Here is a 15,373-nt window from a genome sequence, read left to right on the forward strand (position 1 = left end):
ATTAATATACATTCAGTATGTGTTGTAAAGCCTTTGTGAATTTTATGTTCAAGTATATGGATCCTGAGGTCATACATAACAGTTCCTTCATGAGTTCAATATATATCTTTGGGAGCAGTGTCTTGCATACGGTATCAACAGTGTTGCATTATGTGAATTTCTGGTATCATAAACAGTTTCGAGTAATGTAAATTTAACCAGCATGATAAAGCTACAGCGTGGCTCACTCCAGGGAATTAGTCTATGCTCATTAAGTACCAAGATATGTTCATGCTGTACACCATCAGTGGCTTTTTTCATGTAATTAAATGAGTCAATATAATGAGATAATATTCTAATATCTTCTGTCTCTGTGCCATTTCATTCACGCTCAATACTAAGCTAAAAAAAATCTATTTTAATGAGTAGAAGGCCATTATTGCCATCATTATTTTCCAATTAGCTAACTGTACACCACATCAACACAGCACAAAAATTTCGACAACTGTACCATGCCATAAATACACCTTCTCTGCTATCTGTAAATAAGAAGAAACTCAACAGCAGGCAGTAAAAGACTCCACGAAGATAGAGCTTTGTGAGTGCACTGCATGAGAAACAATTCTATTGAGCCTGGATTAAATGAGTAAAAGATAATGAAGTTGTATGGCAGTCCATACCAAGAACCATCTGAGGTTTAAAATATAACAGAGCATTGGATTTAGAGGCATTTATTCTGCAGCGCGAAAGAAAACAACAAATGGAAATATCAGGAGGAAAGTGACCGAGGACAGACCTACCGTGTTTTTATCTTTGTAATGGCAACTGGCAGGTTGCTCTTGTGAACAGTGAACAGCAAAGGATTGTCTTTGTTGTTTCAAACAGTGATATGTGTGTTAAAGGACATCACCCTGTTGCAAATATACAAAGTCAGATCATTTCAAAGGATGTCATCAGAGCAAGTGGTGAGTTGCAAAACCTGGAAGCATTAAAGAATTAAAAAAATATATATGTTTGATATCATATTCCTAAATGACAGCATTTTTTGAAAACTATTTATAAAGCAAATGTTGCCTTATGATCTTTACGCTGAGTGCTTATGCCAAAGACAAAACGTGTGTTTATCAAGCTTTTAACTTCACATACCAGAGGGAAGCTCTGCAATGAGCTGCGACAATCGACTATATTGTACATATAGTAACAGCGCCACCCATCTGTCCGCTGTGTCATTGCACCATCTTTTAACACAGGGAACACAACGACCACAACAGCCATTTTCAATTCAACTGCATCAGTGTGGCGTTTGACCTATTTTCTGCCCACTTGCCTTGTATGTGTATAGGTAGAGGGAAACAATGTTTTTTTTACTGTATTTGAGTCAGATACGTTGCTTCAGAGGGGAAAACAAACCATATTTGGGTGCATGTGTAGCGTGAAATGTAAGTGGCGGACAAGTGACACTGTCAACTCGTTTTCTCCACCTTGTCTGTTGTTTGCAGGGCATAAGAGCTGGTTGGCTCGACAGGCAGGGGCTATAGGGTCATTGTATGTGTTTGGAGAGATGCGCTGAGTGAATAACCTTTCTTGGTAACAGCTGTCAGATCCGCCAAAGCAAAGCACGGGACAGAGGAACAGGCCCGGCCAGACCTAACCCAGACATAAGGCTGCGATAGGGGCGGATGGCAGTGGGGGTGGGCGTGGGCCAGACTTTCTGCCAACCTCCAACACCGAGCTCAAGGGTTTTTGATGGGTGGCCACATCGAGCCTTTACGGGGGTCTCAGCACCCGGGCAGCTTATTGTTTAACACATTGCTCATCTCTTTTGTTCCCCCCCAATGCAGATTCCATGCACAGCAGAGCAGAGCACACGGGCCCAACAGCGGCCTGGGACGCTGCTTTTGTTAAGGTGTCACTCGCCAACACAGCGTCTCAGCATGGTTCACCACTGGCCCTGACAGGGGATGCAGACCCCATGAAGAGGGATTAGCACTGCAGCTATTGTCTGAAGGCACAGTGATGCTGGATTTGGCTGCATGGCTATTCAGGGACTGTATTTCTATTCTTATGGGCTTGACAGAGACGCTCACCGGCCCCACTTTTGTTCCGCTGCACTATCAGAATGTGTTGGTGTCATGCCCCCAGCCGAGGCCCTCATTATCTTATTTGACATGACGAGGAAAGGTGCGATGGAAGATTCTGTTATTGCTGTCTACGGCCTGACCTGCAGGTTACAGTGTTTTTTAATGGGTTAGGTAAAAGCTTGCTTCTCATGTATAATTTACTGTTGATTCTGTTCACACTGAAAAGAGAGCATGTTGACTGAGACTTAACCTATGGCTGGGTTTGATGTTATGAATACAAAATTAAGAGATTTTAGGGGAGTGGGGGAGGGGGGTTATGCGGGTGGTGCGGGTGGTTTTGTCTTATTCCTATTTTCCGCATTCACCTTTAAGAATAAAGCCTTCCTTTCCTATGGAACATCGAGTGCTTGAAATAATTAACAATGATTGAAATTAATAATTATTAGTGTTAGTGAATGTTTTTAATACCAAAAAGGCCTTGTCTTTTGTCTCCCACTTTGGTTTGTCCTGACTTAGCTGATGATTATAAAGAGGATAGAATTACATTCAAGACATTTTAATTAAACTGTTTCAAATGCATTGCTCTTGAAAACAGGTGGAAAAACTCAAAATAGTTAAGTTTCATAATAGCCATGCAGTAATGGATGCTTAATACACCTTGCTGTGTGCTTTGTGTGTTCAGAGGCCAATGCCCTCTACCCAGCCCTATAGCACTCATCTTCATCTTGAGAGAGCAGTTTGGGCAGTAAAGCAGTGTGGAAAATAGTGATGGATGCCTCCTTGTTCCCTCATAGAACAGAGAAGAAGTGGATTTTTTTCCCCTTTTCTTTTTTAGATCAAGGCAGCGACTCAGATATACAGGTTTAGTGTAAATGTATCTTTCCCTGGAAAAGCTCTCCAACTCTGAATTTATTCCATTTCTTTGCAGCTACGGCCACCCTCATGCAAACACTATCACCACAATATGCTCACTACTTTCAAAACAAATCATTGCATCTTTATATAGTAGCATCTGATAGGTGAAATGTTCTTTAGATTTTGACTCATTATTTCAGGCAATAAACAATGAGTCATTGAGAAAAGTTCCCCCTGCTGGGATACAGAAAAACACTTACACATGCAAAGAAATTATGTGATCGTTCCGCAATTGTACAAGCTTTGCCATGGCATGCTCCAGTGTTGATGATAGTGTAAACAAAACTCCATTGTTACGTCATCCGGACTTAAAACTGAATTGCAGACACATGCTTGACTGTACACTATCCTGGTCTGAATTGTATTTTTTTTCCCCCTCAGCCCTGTTTATTGAAATATTTTCCACATACCTTTCCAGGGTATGTTGAAATAAAGAGACGAGAAAATCCAGCAAAGCATAGCTCACCCTTGCTTTGCCAACGATCAATCCCCAGACAAAAGGAGCGCCATACCTCAGAAGTACCACAAGTGCTGAAATTGATATTTCTATTATGAGTTATTACAAACACACTTCCCTTACAACTGCTTCTCATTTGGGGGGGGGGGTGGATTAAGGGGGAAACACTCAGAGAACAGTGAGTAGAGAATGCCATCTTTGTTTTTGTTTTTCCTCCCTCATCTCCTCCTCTTGCTTCAGTGTTGATGTCACTTGAAGGTGAGCAACTGGGTCATGGCTGGCTCAGAGGTTTTACTGGCCTTGATCCTTGTCAGACAGCCGTAATGAGGAGGTTCCGTTCTCCCCATCAGCTGGGAATAATGGCCGCCAAAAAGGCCTTGATTGCAACTGCTTTAGAGAACGTAGAGTGACTCTTGAACTCCTTCAATCATCTGCTTGGTTCGTATACAACCTCCCATCTCCTCAGATCATTTTGTCAGTGCATTTTATAGTCCTGCCACCTCCGAGACATCCCAATTTAGACCTTATAATGTGAATCACAGAAAAATAGGGGGGGAAAAAAAAGCGGGAGTTGTAATATTGCTGAAGTCCCCCCACCCACCCGCCATAAAAGATTTGTTAATGATGTCTCACCTCCTGGAAAAGATTCCTCTTGTATTATTAAAGTCTCTTAAAGTAAATTTAGCACAATTAGCAGATACTGATACAAATTCAAATTTACTTTTATCACACAATATATAATTCATTTTTTTTTTTTACTAAATTCCTATTTCTACAATAAATCCTTTGTATATACTGTTTAATTTCCAGTTCACACAACAAATCCAGGTCCACCAATTCAACAGTGTAAGCTAAAAAAGAAAAAAGGTGGAAAAATAGTCCTTATCGTCACGTAAAGCCACTATGGGCCTTAATGTGTCTGAATCTGTACAGTCAACCTACTTAACATGAATCTCGCCATATACAACCTGGAAAGAAAATAGAAAACACCCTTCACTGCACATTTATCTGTTATACTGAACATCATCTTGTCTTGTTAAAGCCCCGCTCCATGACAGCAGGGTGGCTCCCCCTGTTGAAACAATGTCTCTCCACTACTGACAGAATCAGTAGTATATTCCGCTTTTTTCCCTTTTAAATGTAGGATTTCCCGATCTGTTTAAATTATCTATTGTTTAATGCTAATGGCGCTTTTCTTCATGTAACAGTATTCATGTAAAGTGCTGCTCAATATAGTAATCAATATAGTGTTTAAAAGATTTTAATCAAAACCTTTAGCTGTGTCTTGATACACAAACACACAAAAAATAGCTTTGCCTGTATCTCTAAGAGGATAATAAAAGTGTGGTAAAGGAGGCCAGGCAGGGGATGATTTTTTTTCAACATCTTTGGGTAACCACAGCCGAGTGTGGGCGGTGACCAGACATGGCAGAAAGCTGGAAGAGGTGTCCCACTTTGTGTAGGTCGCTTCCAATTGACTGGATCACCACGTCCATTTACAATCAGCCCCGTAATTAGCGGGAAACAACCCAGAAATTATCAATCAGTTAATTACTGGGATGCAGCATAACAAATCCAGCTCCTGATTGAAGCCCAATGGCTGCTCTTACAAGATGCTGTCGTCATACGAACAAAACCAGAGAGGTTTGTGAGTTGACCAACAAAACAACAATAACAACAATTATATATAACAAACACATAAGTCCTATGGATTTATATATATATATATATATATATATATATATATATATATATATATATATATATATATATATATATATATATATATATATATATATATATATATATGTAAGTCAATTGTGGTGTACCATATTTAGTGGTTTCACAGTGCTTGAAAATTGTATAGTAGAAGAATGCTTGTTCTAAAAAAAAAAAAACAAGAAGCAAACACTGTTTGGAATAATCTGGTGTTTGTTTCAATTCAGCCATTCAATGAAAAAGGCTGCATAACTATACTATATATCAAATACTAGCGCAATCTGTGAATCATTGTTTTTGTACAAGTGTCCACTTACCGGTATATCAAAACACACTCATTGATAAATTAATTATATCAATTAAATGTGTAGCCTTTATTTTTTTAATCATTGAGTTGCATTTGTTTGTTTTAAATTCATATTATATGCACTTTTCATTAGATTTAGAGCATTTAAAACACACTCTATGTGTCCCACAGAAGTGTAAACACTGGAAAGAGGCCTTCAACTACACACACCATAGAGTGATTCGCTTTATTCTTTTTCCCTCCATGGGGAAAAAAATACAAGCCTGTAAATTGCTGGGTTCAGGACCTGTATTTCTCATCAATACAGTTTCACTAACCCCTCTGGGCTCCGTAGCATCAAAATGCATAACAATCCCCTGATAGTGTCAGTAGCCTACAGCTCATCTTTAAAGTAAATGCTAGCAAGGTGAAATTAAAGGGAAGATGCTATTTTTATTTATCTATTTATTTAGTTTATGGTATCCTTTTTAGAAATATGGTCGCAGGAGACTGGAACAAAAAGAATGAAAATGCAACTGGACAGGCCTGCAGATGATACGTGATTATGCGATCTGGCACCTACAATTTGTGATAATACAACAATCTCTCGGGTAGAGGCCTTTGTAATACCAAATCTTACATAACAGTCTATGCTAAGCTAGCTTCCAATTGTATTAATATAAAAACCTGCCAACATTCACACACAGAATCATCATACTGGCCCTGCATTCGAATCAGGGCCTAATTTCTGCTGTTGTTGTTGTTGTTGATTTGTTTTGTTTTTTAACTGCCCAGTCTTTCTTTGGTCGTGTCTTGTAATTGGTTATTTGTTGCCTCTCTGAGTCTAATGCAGAATGCACAGTGCCACAGACCTGAGCTCGTTCCAACATTTTTGAAATGACCCCAATAGCTGGTGACTTCAAGATGCTTTCAGGGAGCTGCTGAAGCTGGGATGCAGTAGGCTCCTCTCCTGGTGGCAGGCAAGAAGAAGTTGGCGGAGGGAAGGGAGGGGGGGGGGCTGGAATGACACTCGAGAGGCCAAATCTCCGAATCTGGGCCCAGGGTTTTTTGGCAGGCAGCAGAGTGTGAAATTTACAGAATTTCTTATGTTGGTGGTGCAGCTGCCTCTGTGCCGACACCATGGTATTGTCAGACAGTGGCTCCGAGAGAGGACAAGAGAGCTGGATGGAAGCAGTGGGAGAATTCAGATGTGATGTTTTGCCAGCTTTTGTGGAAAATGTTAAAATGCAGATAGATGACAGAATTGGCAAGCAGGTGATGTTGGTTTTTCTTTGTATGATAGCACTTTAATGACAGCAGTTTCTGTTGGTGAAATTGTTTTTATTCTTTTAACGTTTCATTTACTTTTGCAATTATCTTGATGTAGCTAATGGAATAAAGAAAAAAAAGGAAAGTTCAAAACACAGTGAAAATCAGTGAACATTTAGAGTAGCACGCATCAAAGATGAGCGTAAACAAAACCAGAAAAATAGGCAAACTCATTTGTGTTTATTTCTTTGCTCCTTAAAGCCCTGTTTTCTGTTTCTGTCTCCTTGTGACTACCCAAAAGCACTTTATATTTACATGGAAGTTAGGTGGAAGTAGAACAGCATGCCTAATTTGCAGCAGGCCCCATGTTTTCTTTCCAAATTGTAGTCACATATCATTTAGTTTCCCTTTATTATTGCAAAGAAAAACAATCAGAAAACCCCAAATGGGGGCCACCGTACCCTGGTCTCATCCCTCGCTCCGGCTTCCTTCCCAGTTCATCTCACTAACTGTCTCTGCCTCTGCCAGGATTTTTCTGGAACAGATGTCTTCTTATTTTGACGGTCTGCTGCTTTCTCACTCCGTTGGGCAGCAGGTCACAAATGCCTTCGTACCCATAGGGACACACGGGCACACACATCTTCTGATGACTGTGAAGTATGTGTGTTTAACTTACTAGTTGTTTAAGTAAGCTGAGGAGAATCCCCTCAGGTGATTAGTTCATTTGCAAGTCCCTGACTGTGGAGGTTAGTACAGGCTTGCTGCCCCACACTCTGTCTCTGTTCAGCCCTCGCACTCTTTCTGTTACCCCACCCCACCCACCCACCCGCACTGTCTCTTTCTCCCACTCTGTTCTGCTGTTTGTTTGTGTTTCTCTGGACTCTGAGGATGGAGAAGAAGAGAAAAAGAAAGCGAAAAGACAGAGAAATGTTAAGCCGGCTTGAGTGATAGCACTGGTCTTTGTCCTGCCCTCATTATTTTTGCTTTGATTAGAATCTGGAGGAGCTCAAGTTACTCTAATTCGGTCGGCTGAGGCTCTGGGTGAAATTGTGCTTTGCTGAGTGATGGTTGAATTCAAGCTACCAGGGGGGTGGGGTGAGCATTCGAAAGGGTGTGGGAAATCATAATAATAAATGAAAATGAAAAACAACAGCAGTTATCAGCAGTAGTAATATGACACACATCCAGAGTCCTATAATACACTGTCTCTGAATGATTCATCCAGCATGGAGATGTTAATGATAAGACCAACCTTGTAATTCCTTCTGGGACATTTTCATGCCAACAGGACGTCTTGCTTATGCCATTACGGGAATGTGGAGAAATGGTGTCGGGTGGAAGAGTAGGGAGGAATGCTGGGGCTCTCTGGCTAGTGACAGTGGTGCCATGGGAGGGGAAAGAGTGCTGAGGACACCGCCTCGGGGCCAACCGCCACCACACACTAAACACTGCCGAGGCCTAGTCCCCATGTAGCAGTAATCACAACCCCCTGCTCTTTCCATCTGCTCCCAATCAGTGCTCTTACTGCACCGGTTTACCTCCATCCACTTCCTTTCTCCCTTCTTGTACTTTTCTATTGCTGGACTTGTCATATTTATTAAATCTACCTTGCATTTGTTTCTTCACCCAAATCTTTGAATATTTCTTCCATCATGTCGGATCAATAAATGCTCTTTAGCAAATCAGCGGCAGCAGCCAACTTGAAAACTGAGACTAATGCCTTAGGTTTAAATCACATCGCTGACACACGCAGACAAAACAAGCCGCCAAACAGCGTCCTAACCATGCACTTAACATTAGGTTGTTAGCCGACATTACTCACATGGCGCTTTACTCAGGGTCCCCGATGAATACGATAATCCTGCAACTTGCAGAGATTTTGAAAGTAACCCACATTGGCATTTTTGGAACACCTGTGATTAATTTTTAATTTTTTTTTGCTGCAGCTGCTACACAGAAACGCATAGATACAACACAATATATTGATCCTGAATGCTTTCATGCGCTGTGTCTGTCACTAACTTATTCTCCCTCCCACACAAGGCTTTCCTATTAATGTCCCCTTTGCCTTCTGGTCACAGCACGTAATCTGGTAGAGATAGCACAAAGTGTCATCAGACAGATGTGAGTTTTCTAACTACTCCGTTGCTGCCGTCACCGCAATTATTAGTCTGGCTCACAGTTGTACTATAGCTATGCTGATTTTTGCTGCCCTTAATGCTCAGATTAGAGGTACTAATTAAAAAAAAAAAAAGACAATATTACGAGCTGCCCTAACGCTTCTCTGGGTGGTGATGAGTGAGAGCAAAGTTATTATTCTTTTGAACTCCTGCGGTGAGGGGGGAAGACGGCAGGCATTCAAAGCAGCATGACGTTTGGTGTTTGTTATTTCTTTTTTACTTTTTTTAATTCCTGGGCCAGAGATTTATAGCTTGATAAGCTTCAAACTTGGTTTTTTTTTTTTTCAAATGGGGCTAATTTAAATACACCTCACAAGCTGAGAGAGCTCTGCTTTCCCTCTTCCTCTCCTTCTCCTCATTTGTTTTTCCCTGTCTTGCTGTGTCTTTTGCTCTGATCAGAGCTGCTTTCATTCTTTACAGATTGTTTTCCTGTGGATTGCGTGTTTCAGAATTTATTAGAACCACAATTTCTAATAAAGTTCAACCTCTTTCTTCTTTCTAAATAGAAACATATGAGATGTGTTCTGTGTTTATTAAGTTGTGGTTCATCAATTGTTCTCAGATGTGGGACAACTGTCTCGTACAACATTGCAACTCATGCACAATGGTGTTTTGAAGTCAGAGTAAAACATGTCCAAGGCTAAATGACCCACATATAGACATTGTATCCTGCTTTGTACATTAAACATTTTCACACAATGGTCTTGAATTTTAACTTTTGGGCACTTCTTTTTGCACATAATAATTCAGCACTAATTAGTTTTTGCGCAGTAATGTGGTGCAAAATGAACTGTATTCAGTCCTCAGAGGTTTTCCATACTTTAGCACGATTCTAAGGAGCATCCTGCGGTGTTGCTCACGAACTATCGCTGAACAGCGCTTCCTCATTCAGCCATTACATCATTTGTTTCTATTTTCTGTCAGGCGTAACTGCTCGACAGCCCATCCGTATAATTAAAACGACCTTTAAGCAATTTGCTGCCGAGTTTCTAATATTTTTAGCCTAGTCATTATTCCCGATGCACATATATGGCATGTCAAGGGAGTGAACGTGCTCCTGACAGCATCTCACTCCTATTCTTCATTTGTGGAAAAATTTGGATGTAGGTAGTCAGGCCGGTGATGGAGCTATCGCCCAATTTATTCATTCAAGTGTCAGTTATACAGACAAATATGTGTTGTGCCAATGTGATGCTGAAATTTGGAGCTGTTTCCGCCTGTCAACATCGTGAGAGCACAGTCATTAATCACCATACATTTGATCAGAATGCAGCAAACCTCTACTGTTTCCTGTGATGGAAGGACAATGGACGGCTGTGTTAGATCTTGTTCCGCTAATTGGGTTAGTCCAGCTAATGGCCATTTAGATGGCGGATAACAGGCAGGCATTTTACTCCACAAATGTGGTGATGGAATCTGAAGCCATCGAGTATTTGGATTATCCTGGAGACTTTTTTTTAAATGCTCACAATTCATGCTTGATTCAGAATTGTCAGGGTATTATGAGTACATCACCGTGCTGCCGTAGCTTGGTTTCCAAGCAATTATTTCTTGTGTTTTTTGTTGAGGTTTTTTTTAACCACAGCAGAACAATGCTCTGCAGGTATTTGTGTAGCTCTTTCTTTTATTCTCGCAGTCTTGACAGCATTATAAAAGGTATGCTGGAAAATGTGTAGAGTGGAAATCAGCAAGTGGTTTCGACTAGGAGCAAAATATTATATGAAATCACATAACCTGCTTCTCCGTTTCCCTCACAATTTCAGCACATAGAGTGTTTTCAATGACATTTTCCCTTAAGCTCATTTCACAAGAACAACAGCCTACTGTATGGGGACGTGGGAATTGAGAGAGGAATTAAAATTACAATACCTGCATACCCAGCTGCCCAACTCGTACAGCTCAGCTGTGATACGCTCCTCTTTGCAATATCCTGCCACCAAGCTCTGTGCACGGCACGCTAATAATGAAGCAGTCTCTGGTGAATGGATTTCCATGTGCAGGTCATGAAAATTGGAATAGAGGGAATAGATTGTGACCGTACTGGCCAAAATGGGCTGAGGGGCATGCTCTTCCCCTATCAAAGTCAATGCTACAGTTTTTGTGGTGTCCAGTGAAAATGACTGCACAGTTGCAGAGGACGACACATGGGCTGCTTCAAACCACAAAAAGCAACTCGAAAAGCTAGATAACCCCAGTGATATCAGGACATGTCCGTTAAACTCATGTTGCTTGACTTGTAAAAAAACCCCCAAAAAACCAAAAAAAAAACAAGGACCGTGTGGTGTCCTTGGTTCTGTGCAGCTCTGGGGCGCTCTTTCTGTTTGGCAGCCAGCGCAGTTTCTGGCCCCGTTATTTCCCTCCAAATGAGAAAGAAATGTCGTTTGTCCCCACCGTGCACAAGCAGCCGCTGAGATGAGGAATAGGCCCACTGCTTAGCACAAACCAACGTGACAGGCTGCATGACATCACTTAGCCAAAATGGATTGCCACTTCAAAATGGGACAGTTCTGCCCAGTGTTAGCAGGGCTCTCACTGGCAAAAAAAAAAAAAAAGAAGAAGTTGACTCTGAAACGTATTCAATGTATTTTCATTTGGTTCAAGTTTTGGCACCGATGTTGTTTTTCTGTGGGTGGCAAACATTAGTTGGCAGTGTTTGGCATCTTCAGTCTTGGATTTGTGTGGGAAAATGAATTAAAGACAAGAATTAAAACTCCCTAATTAGCGCTGTTGACAGTATTTCCTGATGTCCCATGGTGTGTTTGATAAATCCCGTTCAGCTGTATTTCCCAGGTATGATATTGAGCTAACTATGATACTTTGCTGGTGCAGATTAGCATTGTGGCTCCCACAGACTGCATTTAAGGAAATCATATTCATTGCAAATTACAAATATTCCACACATCGGCGAATTACAACACTATGTCTGTGCTAGATTATTGCTTTAGAATCCAGTAAATATATAAATTTGTGGTTTCAGGTTTGCAATGTGTCAAAAAAGAAATGGATTGTTTGATTTAAATTAGAAGCAACATATCTATTGACTCTCAGGTCAGGTTTAATTTACTGAAGTGTCTTCAATGTTACAAAAAAATAAATAAATAAACTATTCTTGTATTTAGATGGCTTTGGAAAAGTAGGAAGCCTGCTGCTCATTTAATTCCGTCTTTTCTTTTTTCAAATGTATTTAAAACTATAACACAGAAACAAAAAAATTCCAAAACATAATCTTTCCGTCTCCTCATTTGATTCATGAAATATAAATGCAAATAGCTTTTTTTTTCCTTGAGAGAGTAGGCACCCCACCTCTACTTTATCATGGGTGACCTGTGCACCGTCCGGGCCCTGGGGGCTCAGACGCACACATGGCCGCTGCTCCCGCACACTTTGAATTTCATTCCAGCCGCCGCATATACACACGTAGACGAAAAAAACACAACACATCCTCACAAGCACATCTGGTTTCCAGGATGGCCCTCATGAATGCGGACCTTTTAGCCGACGCGGGCAGGACTGCCCGTGTTAATGACGGGGGCATTCCTCGGCTCCCAGGATGAAAACGGGAGAGGATGCAAAACAGAGGCAGCCGTTGCTCTTGACGGGTAACCCAATCCATCCAGCAGCAGCAGCAGTGTGTGTGTGTGTGTGTGTGTGTGTGTGTGTGTGTGTGTGTGTGTGTGTGTGTGTGTGTGTGTGTGTGTGTGTGTGTGTGTGTGTGTGTGTGTGTGTGTGTGTGTGTGTGTGTGTGTGTGTGTGTGTGTGTGTGTGTGTGTGTGTGTGTCAGAATAAATGGCCAAAGGGAACTGGCCAACTCAAGGTCCCCGAGGTCAGAAGAGGTTGCCACAGCACCCCCTTCACGAATGTGCCAGGTCTGGCTTCCTCCCAAAAGCTCAGAGAGGTCACAGCAATTTCCCCAAGTTAGGAGTGGGTCAGGGTCCCACTTCCCTTACATATCATTCACTGAAGGATGAGGAGGCAAACGCAAACGCCTGGTCTTTGTAGAATTACCTCAGCTAATCCCCAGAGTATTCCGCACTGCAAGGAAAGTATGTCGCTGTTTGGCAGGCCGTGAGGTTATGTGAGGGGAATTTGAAACAGAGACCACTCTTTTCAGTCTGCACCTGAAATTGTAGTTATTTAATGATCTCTTGTCATTATCTGTTGCCTTATTGGCTCTGCCCTGTACTGCTTTCCATTCAGTTGTTCGCGAACGTGAGAACCTTACCTCACCTCACTTGGCACCACGAAATGAGCGGGAATGCTTCACACTGGAGCTGAGAGTGAATACATTATCAGTGGAAGTAAGACGTTGCCCCTGAAAAGAGCTCAATAATGACTTAAGTAGCTTGCGGTAAAAGGGATTATTTTACAGATTTTTTTTTTTTTTTTTTTGGTGCACTTTTTCTCGTTCTTCCTTGACCCAAATAGCCGGCTTGTTGCTGTCTCTTCTCCACTCACTTCCTCTCTCTGTTTCACATTTGAATCCCTAAAGAAAACTAGCAGTCCAAACACGTTACATATTCATGGGAGTGTGGTCGTTTAGCGGGTTTCTCTGAATATCCCGCTGCTCAAGAAATGAGTGCCTGTGAACTTAATGGGCCACTGCTGTACACCCAAAAAAAAAACAGCTAAAAGTGATGTCAAGGGACTTAATTTAAGGGATTTTGAACTAATACCATCAATTCATTAAATACCTTGATCCCTGTCTCCCTCTCAGAGTCTTGACAAATTCTCAATGTATTTGGGGTAGTTGAGCTTTCTGTTTGGCAGACGTTTCTGTCAACCTCAGCACTGATTAACAATATAAATGACGGTGATCTTTTTTTTCCTGGCAAATAAAGGTCTGTCACAGACCCTGAAGTTTGAACAAGTCCATGCAAAAGTGTTTTTTCATTTTGTTTTTTTTAAAGGACCAGCTACATGATGTATTGATGAGGATTATAAACAGAGAAATCCATTGGTGAAGGATTTTAATATCACAGAAAGGAATAAAACTACATTTGAGCATCGACGTTTCCCATACAACCTGGCTGAGGACAGCTCAATCGATACTTGGAACATGAACCATTGGCAATTGGGGACCGAGAGCTCGTTTTTATGCACGAAAAGCAATCTGAAGGTAAAACACAAAATCTGTGCTGAACTGTATGTTCAAGTTCCCGGATATTAATTTTTAAATGCGCGATGCAGCACTTTCTGGTTTCTGGCAGTGGCAGTAAGATTTTACACGAGAGTGGCCATCCCAAGTCATTAATAATTAAAGAGTATTTATTGTCACATATAAAAAATTATAAACATGTGTCTGAGGTTGTTAGGTGGTCCACCGCCTCGGGAAGCCAGCTGACCAGCCAAGATGAAAATTCCTCCGACCTCGATCCTTTTCAGCAGTCTGACTAAATCTCAATAAAAGAAAATTGTGCAATGCATTGCCAAATCTTTCACATATGCGAATATTGCGCAGGTGGATATAAGAATCCAAAAACAGAGAGAGAAAATATTGTTGGTGGCTCAATTTTTTTTTTTCAATATCAGCAAAGAAATGAATGTACCAAAAATTGTTAAAAAATAAAATAAAAATAAATAACAATAATAATAATAATAATAATAATAATAATTTAACAGAAACCTTCTTCCTCCCAGTGTCCCTGTTGCAATAACACATTTCAATGAATGCATGATTAAGTTCACATCGGAAAGCAGGAGCTGGCCACCCGGACGCTACAGCAAACAGGCAACCGTCGCGGCACTCGAGCTGTTGATAACAAAAACCATCACCCTGTGCACTGCTAAGCAGTTACCACATGATTTTATGAGAGCTATGCTCATTTATGAGTGCAATCAGTTGCAACCCAATGCCCCATAGGATGTCAGTGTTAGCGCCCCTCTTTGTCCTATGATGATGGACTGTCAGTTCAATGGCGTTATTGTAGCTCTAGTGGCCATCGAGGGAGTAATACATTGATAACAATATCAGCTCATAAAGATGGGCTGTTGGAGAAAAGGTCACTCCTTTTCTTTTCCAGGCTGTATCTCTCGCGTTCTCTTTTTTCTCTCTCTCTTTCTCTCTATCTCTCTCTCTCTTGATTCTTCACTCTCTCTCCGCCTGTGTCTTTATCTTGCTTACTTGGGGTGACGACGGCTGCCCGTCAGTGTGTAAGGAAGCTGGAATGTCATGTTTTAACTGGAGTTAGAGGTATGTTGACAGGCCAGACAGAGGGAACAGATGGCAGCATGACATGCCCAAGGTCATCTAGCGTGCCACTGTTGGGAGAACTGGATTTGAAACCCAACACTTTTTTTTCCTGCCTGCCTCTTTTCTCTTTCTTCAGGATCTATCTTCCACCTCTCTGTCACTGCCTCTCTCGCTGCTACCTCTTGCCTCTTTATCGCTTTCTCTTTTTTTTGTTCTCTCACCCTTTCCCCTTTTTTTCTGTTTGCCCTGTCTCCTCTACTCCTTTTCTCTGTTTATCACTCCTTCCCACCTCAATAT

Source organism: Blennius ocellaris, assembly GCF_963422515.1.
Source record: "Blennius ocellaris genome assembly, chromosome: 12".
Lineage (NCBI taxonomy): Eukaryota > Metazoa > Chordata > Actinopteri > Blenniiformes > Blenniidae > Blennius > Blennius ocellaris.